Here is an 8,628-nt window from a genome sequence, read left to right on the forward strand (position 1 = left end):
ATTTATTCGGTTAATAATCGGTTAATTTAAAATTATTCGATTAACTGAATAATATCTATTTTAATTTTAAATTGAAAATACAAACACGAATTTTGTGTACAAAAACATAAAAAACAAACAAAACATAACAATTCAACCAAAACATAATAGCAAATATGGTATTTGAGATCCTTTTTGTATACATATTTGTGTTTTTTTTTAGGATTTTAGTGAGATCTTCTGAAATAAGCTTTTATAAAAAGAATATAATTTATTTTTTTTTTCCTTTTAAACGATTTTTTTCTTTAGATTTAATAATACTTGACTTGGAAAAAACTCTCTCGCTGATTGTAGATGTTTGAAATATCGAAATAATGATGAAGAATATTCAATATCTCAGTTTTTTTTTAGTTTTTTCTAAGCATATCCATTTTGGATTGTTTTAAATATTGAATACTTTTGATAGTTTCGTTTAGTTTCGTTAACTTCTGTACATGTAAATGCAAACAAAGTTTAAAAAACTTGAAAATTAAATATGTCAGTTGTTATTTCGCTAAACATTTTTCTTCGATGTTCGAAAAAATATATAATTTTAATTTGAAATTTGTAATTGAATTTGAAAAATAATTACAAAAAAATATGTTAAAGTGCAAAAAGAAGGAATTTCGGTTAATCGGTTAATCGAAACAAATTAATCGGTTTATTTGTTATTTGAAAATCGGCAATTTTAAATTATTCGAACAGTTAACCGTCCAAAATGAATCGGTTAACCGATTAATGGTTAATCGATTGAATACCCTAGTTGGTAGTGATGTATATTAGATTATACAACACTACTGAATATTTTGAATATAAAAATTTGTATAAGAAATACCTTAAGCTTAAATAAGCATCATTTTAAAGATTTCATAATAATTTTTGATTATTTTTTAAAACATATTCCATTTATACTGAAAATACATCACTGAAAACATTTGAGAATCGAGTAATCATAACCGAAATATAAAATACTTTTACGTCGCTATTCGTTACTATCATTAAAAATGGGGAAACGTTTATGGAAAAAGCGCGTTATTTTCTTGAAATGTCAAAGGTCATCATTTTCATTAATTCAATTTAGTGGTCAGTTTTAAGTCTTTTATGTTTAAGTGAAGTGGTTTAAAAAAATTCAAAATACGGACGGACATCGCTTAATCGACTCAGAAAGTGATTCTAAGTCGATCGGTATACTTTAAGGTGGGTGTTAGAATAATATTTTTGGGCGTTACAAACATCTGCACAAACGCATAATACCCTACCCACTATGGTGGTGTAGGGTATAAAAATCTTTTGGAGATTAACCCTATATATGATCCACAAACTGTATTATCGCTAAAATTAGGAAATTTTTCTGTTTTTGTAAAAATTTTGCTACTAAATAATTACTTTTGCAATTGAATGCAAAATAATCGAAATGTGAACGTAATTGTCGTTGTAATGAGATATAACTTGCAAAAATTGGTTGGAGAATGTTAAAGTTATTAAAAATTTCTCAGACCACTTTAACAAGATATTTAGGGAAAAAATTAAAATATTTGGAGAAATATTAAAATAAAATGTAATTTTTACTTAAAATATATCCGTATTTACTTGTGAATGAGTTTTTGTCTTAGTAGGATACCGCTAACCAATTCGGAAGTATGACCAACAAAATTAAATTTTTTTAACGTCAGTTTCAAATCTTTATTTTTATAATTTTAAAAATGTTGTTGGGATTTATTGAGATTATAATAGGGATTAAAAATATGTCAATACCTCCAGTACAGTTTTTCCGTACCTGGGATTTGAATTTTGCGATTTTCGAGAAAAACTAATTTTTTGGACATATTTTGGCGAATGAGCCTAATTTCCTGACTGTTATGAATTTTAAGTAAAACCTATTCATAATAGGTAATTTTAAATTTCTTCTGAAAGTTTTACTAAAATCGGAAAACGTAAACCTTTAAATCATGAAGGTCAAAGGTCAAATTTTTCAATATTTGGAATTTCTAATGCAGAGATAGCGAAATGTTATATACTTTTGGGCCGATTTTAATGAAACTTGAGAAAAATATATATATTATATATATAGAATTTTAAATGTAAATTTATTTCAATCATTCAATATAATTCATTAAGATTGAGGTCCAGTTAAATAAGTTTTAGAAATCTTAACTTAAACCCGTTTTCGAAAGGCACATAAAGGATATTTTCAAAAATGATATCAGTGAGCATTAGTCACACATTGTAAATATTTACTTAAAACAACTTAAATACTGTTTTTAGCACAAATTTATTTAACGTTGTTCAAGAGTAGCAAATGAAATAACACTAAACATTATTATTAAAATATGTTTTATTTGACGCATTATACATGTGTGACCTAACTATATAACCGAAGCTTAACATTTCAATGTTTTAGCCAAAATTAAATTTGATTAATGCAACAAAAAGAATATAAATCGGGTTGAAATCGATTTAAAAACTTTATTTATTTTTTATACCACCAAATTTCCCCTAAAAATATTACAATAATTGTTTATAGGCTACACATATATTTTAATTTAACAGTAATAATTAATTTTAATTTTCAATATAACTTATATCTTATAAAGACAAAAACTAATTTTAAACTCTTTTATTTTAATATTTTACTACACAGAAAAAATACTTTTTTTTCCCAAACTTTTTTCATTCAGAATAAGAACATGTTCATAAATATTATAAAATTGTTCATGACGGATATTTTTGCTTTTTTTGCATAAATTTAATAATATTTTATAATAAATTGCATTATAATTGCATTATCTAATGAATTAATTCAAAACTATTTGCATAATAGCCATATATTGCCTAATATTTTAAGATGAATCAACAATATCTGAAAATTAAAAACAACCTAATGAAAACCATAATAAAATATAAATAAACATTAAGCATATCATCCCCTTAAAAAAATTTAATCATTTTCGAGCATATTGGCTCATTTTGTAGCTGAAAATCATAAAAATAAAAAAAATAATTTTCAAGGAAAATTTCAAACATTTTTCAACAACATACAAATATAAATGAAATTGAAATTATATTTTTCAAGCCTTTTAGATTTAATTTGAAAACACAAAATATGAACAAAATCTTAATATTTAAGAAATTATTTATAAATGTTATGAATTGAAATCAATGAAATCAAATCATAATATTTATGTTGAAACTTTTTTCTGTGTAGTAGTAATATTTTAAGTAGCTTCCCAGCAGTTTGAAAAGTGCCAATTGGAAACCTTGTACTAGCTATATTACTACTTGTACAACTAACTAGTTCGATGTGGCTGCTAAAGTGGTAGTTAAATAGTTATCATTTGCACTACATTTCACCAGCATATTCAGTAATAAACAATAGTCAGATATTTGTCTTTAGTTTTTGAAAATAAATTCAAGAAAAATAAAATCTTCTAAAATATACCACTTCGATGGCCACATGTAATGCTGAATGTGGCCGTTTGTGTTTTCATTCTCAGTGATGATGTAGAAAATGCAAAAATAGAGAGTAGACTCACATCAAGGCGAATTTATACAAGGTGGAGTCAGTCAATCAGCTGATTACTCTTTTTTCGCTTGTTTGGTTCTAACACCTGTCAAAGCTTGTTTTTATACTTCAATATCTACATATTCTAAGTTAATTAACAAAGTATTTATATTTTGCCTAAATAAGTAAAGCCCTCACTATTCAATTATCTACACTATATTTAGTTTTAATACATATTTGTTTAATTTTTAATTTCTGTTTTTTGACATTTGTTAAGACCATTTGTTGTTTTTGTAGAACTACCACCACCTTGTATAAATTCGCCTTGACTCACATGTTATTCTTAATAACAATTAGAGAGCAGTACAAATAAGAGCTCAGTGGTTTAGTGGATAGAGCATTTGACTAGAAAACGAGAGGTTATGTGTTCAACCCCGCTCTCAGAAAAATTTATTTTTTCTTTTTTTCTCAAATGCTGGAGTATTTTCACTATTGAATTTAATAGTGAAGTGTTATGCAGAGTGTGCCAATCGGCCACTTGCAATGACATCCCCGTGTTAAATTCACCAGTCAATAACGTTGCGAGTGGGTTGAAAATTCACTAGTAGTAGTTCTTAGTGGCCAACGAATTCGACGTAGCGGAACTAGTGCAATGAACTGCAGGGTTATTTTGGTAGCTTATCCCCCAATAATTAATGTCAGTGAATTTATCAATAATTGGGAAATTTAGCACAATTCTTACTATAATAAAGAAATGTTTTTGTTTATAACTTATATTATAGATTTAAATACTTTTTAAATTCTGTACTTTATGTTATGTAAAAGTATAACAATGAAATAATATTCCTTAGTTTTTAAATTACTTATTATGAAATATTTAATTTAATTTATAACAAATAAAAAATATATATGTTAATAGAAAATAATAAGAAAATATACATATTTGTTTTTATTTATTACTCCAATATTATTATGTTAATATCATTTGCTGTAATTTGCCATCCTTGAACTTGCTATATTAAAACAAAGTAGTTCCATTTTGTTAGTTCAAGTAATGGCTACACTTCGCCAACCAAAACAATTAAATAAAATAATTTTAAAGCCACCACTTCGATAGACACATGTAGTGCATAATGTTACCGTTTGCACTTTAACACACATTGTTAATATAGACCAGTGATGTTCAAAAATAAAAATGAAGATGTATTGGTGAGAGAGCTACCCAGCAAACATAATGTCATAATGTCTGGAAAAATGAGACATTTGTTACGCTCTTTTAAAGAGAATAAGAATATGTGTGTTGTTACAGCAATGATGTTCATTTCATTGTGCTTTCGCGCTGAGTAACAACACACATATTCTTATTCTCTTTAAAAGAGCGTAACAAATGTCTCATTTTTCCAGAAATTCATTAAGCATTGTTGTTGGTTGGTTTTTGGACGAAGCAAAGCAAACACACGCGTTTCAATTACAATTGAACACAAAACAACAAAGTCAGAAATAAATAAAAAATTTTAGAGAATTTCGGTCGTATAATGTGTATTCTTTTATTTCCTTAAAATTTAAATTACATTCATTTAATAAATCGGTTATATCTGACAAAAATTCTAAATTTAAACATTCTTTATTTTGTTCTTATTTTAAGTGTTTGACATTATGTTTGCTGGGTAGCTCTCTCACCAATACATCTTCATTTTTATTTTTGAACATCACTGGTTTACAGCTATAAATTTCTCTGAGCACACATAGTGTGAGAGAGTAATTTGAAAAAATGAGAGTCGGTCTACTTCAAGGCGAATTTATACAAGGTGCTATCAGTTCTACAAATACAACAATTGGTCTTAACAAATGTCAAAAACAAAAATGAAAAAATAAACAAATATGTATTACAACTTAATGTAGTGTTGATAATTGTATAGTGAGGGCTTTACTTATTTATGTAAAAAATAAATATTTTGTTAATACGATTAGAATATGTAGATATTTAAATATAAAAACAAGCTTTGAGAACTGTTAAAACCAAAAAGCGAAAAAAAAAAATATCAGCTGTTTGACTAACTCCACCTTGTATAAATTCGCCTTGGTCTACTTGTTATACATACTACGCTTTCAAAAACATTCATACAATATACCAGATAAGGCGAATTTATACAAGGTGGAGTCAGTCAATCAGCTGATTACTCTTTTTTCGCTTGTTTGGTTCTAACACCTGTCAAAGCTTATTTTTATACTTCAATATCTACATATTCTAAGCTAATTAACAAAATATTTATATTTTGCATAAATAAGTAAAGCCCTCACTATTCAATTATCTACATTATATTTAGTTTTAATACATATTTGTTTAATTTTTAATTTCTGTTTTTTGACATTTGTTATGACCATTTGTTGTTTTTGTAGAACTACCACCACCTTGTATAAATTCGCCTTGATACCAGACATCGGCAAAGAGCCACCTTAAGAGCTCTCTGGTTTTATTTTCTTTCACACGTACGTAATTGGCAAAAAAAATTAAAAGAAATCATTCTTACAAACCTTTGTATCAGTGCACTGAATGCCAGAGAGCGCTACTCAAAAAACGCAAAGTGGTGTTAGTGTGCAAAGGCAATTTTACTCTCTGCCGATGTCTGCAATATACAATGGGTGTTCACAAACTAATAAACAAAAATTGTATTTAATACAAGATACACGATACAAATTGTTGTGAATTCAGCAAATATTTTATCGACATATTGGGAATGTTATAAGTACTAGGGCCGCCTGGTGGTCAAAATTTGACCACTAATAACGATGTTATACAGTTACTTTTGAGTACATATATGCAAACATATTTTTCACGTGTGTGTACAAATGCACGTGTATGTATTTAGATGTGCATAAACATGTTGTTATTGTTTTTCAAGCAAATTTAAAACGCTTTTTACCACTTTTATGGAAAGTATTTTTTAAAAAAAATTATATTGTGCACATCTAGAGAAAATAACATTTTAAACCATATAAGTTTCATCAATATTGGTGGACAATAACATACTTAAAAGTGTACCACAAAAAAACGTGTGGCCTATTTATATATAAGATTTCCTTTACAAAACTACATTATAAAAAATTAATTTTTTGTATTTTTTTTTTAATTATTGAAAAAGGACATTTTTGATCCTGTAGTTTCCTTGCTCTGAATTAATCCAAATTTGGTCAAAACGTTAAAAAGGTTCTAGAACTACCACCACCTTGTATAAATTCTCCTTGGCTATGATCAAAAATTATTCATATCATTCGATTTTTTTTTGTTTTCATGAATGAATTTTTGTATGTATGCATTTCAATGTGTGCGGCCTAACGTGGGTTTTTTCGCTGTTTTTTGGTAGTGGTACAGTTATTACGTTTTGTTTTATTTTGTAAAACAATAAAATCTTATTCCTAGAATTTAGAAATTCCTAAACACACGGACATTTAACTGCACTGCTTCATTGTGACCTGAAATCACATACCATTAACTCATTGTATATTTACTCTTATTGTCATATGCTGTCTCTTATTCTATACTCTGTTGTTTTGTTCTGTCGTTTGTTGTTATTGTTCCTCATTCACTCTCATTCGTTTTGTAAATAAATACCCAACGATCTGGAGTAACTGTTGTGCTGGTGAATTTCTTGAGCAGCGTTGCCACAAAGAAAATATTTTTCCTACCAACATACACTCTAGAACCTACCAAATTCTGTCCTATCCTACCAAAAATTTAATTTTAAATAAATATGTATAAGCATTTGATTACACAGGGCAACAAAATCATTTTGTTGCTATTACATGTGGGTTTGTCATAATGCAATAAATCTGAACAATTTCTGCCGATTTTGATTTTTCATGATTTTTATAAAACCAAAAATTGGATATTTTTATATAAAAAATATATTTTTTTTTCAAAATTCAGTCAATCGAAATAAGAACCATTACCTACTCAGTTCTATGTATATCAAACAAAAAAGTAAAATTTTGTGAAAATGAGCGAATTCACTTAATTGTGAATAAATTCGAAAATAATTAATCGATTTTTATATATCTCGTTAAGTTGCTATTATATTAGGGTTTGTCATAAATTATGTTTTCGTTCTGCAGCAGCAGAACTATTTGGAAGCGAAAGTACATATATTAAAAATAAAATTACATAAGTCACTATAACAGAGTTCATTGAATCCATCTTTAAGTGTGCTTACATTTTCCCGAACAAATTTATGCGAGCATTAATATCTAAAGATATATCACTTAGCCGAAGCAAATTCCATTATTTATGTGGGAGCAGTGATTTAAGATTGTTTTGAAGCATACAATTCAAAAACAGCTTCCATCTTTCTCCTGCAACCAATCAAAAAGTTGAATCCACTCACTCCTAAATTTCCGCTTTGTTTTGCAACTTTATTCACTAGAAAAAAGTAAAATTATAGGTATTTTATTCATATTTATTTTCTATAAGTGCCGTTTGATGTTTGGTTTTCCCCATCAGCATCAATTGCCAGTCTTGGAGTTTTTGAAAGACATCTAAAAATACTACATATTTTAACTATTAAATTAAATTGTAAAAAAAATATCTTTTTTGCGGCCTTTTGTTTAAGAAATACAAGTGTTTGTTTACATTTAATTTGCACTGACACTATGATTTTGATGTTTTTCATATAAATGCAAAGATGTTATACATTTAACGGCGTTAAGTTCAATAATCAGGTTTTTCCAACTATTTTATTTCACACATGTTTTTTATTTGTTATCTTTAAATTTAAAAACTATAAATTTTAAAAATATTAATTGTATTTCCTACCAAAAAAATAAAAAAAATTTAACAAACCAACCAAACTACCAATCGTTGTACTTGTAAATAAAATCTACCACTTTTGGTCCAATTGGACCAAAGGGTCAACGCTGGTCTTGAGTAGCATATGAATGTGCTTGTGCAGCCCTTTAGTACATACAGGTAAAACAAAAGTAAAACAGTGTTGCATAGTAATGAGCAGGGAAACCGGAAATATGCTCTAAAAAAAGCGTTTTAAGCGCTTTAAATATGCAGTAAAAACTTTAAAATATGCTCTTAAAATTTAAAAAATATGCTCGTAAAAAAA

The sequence above is a fragment of the Calliphora vicina genome, unplaced genomic scaffold (assembly GCF_958450345.1).
Source record: "Calliphora vicina unplaced genomic scaffold, idCalVici1.1 scaffold_21, whole genome shotgun sequence".
In the NCBI taxonomy this organism is placed as follows: domain Eukaryota; kingdom Metazoa; phylum Arthropoda; class Insecta; order Diptera; family Calliphoridae; genus Calliphora; species Calliphora vicina.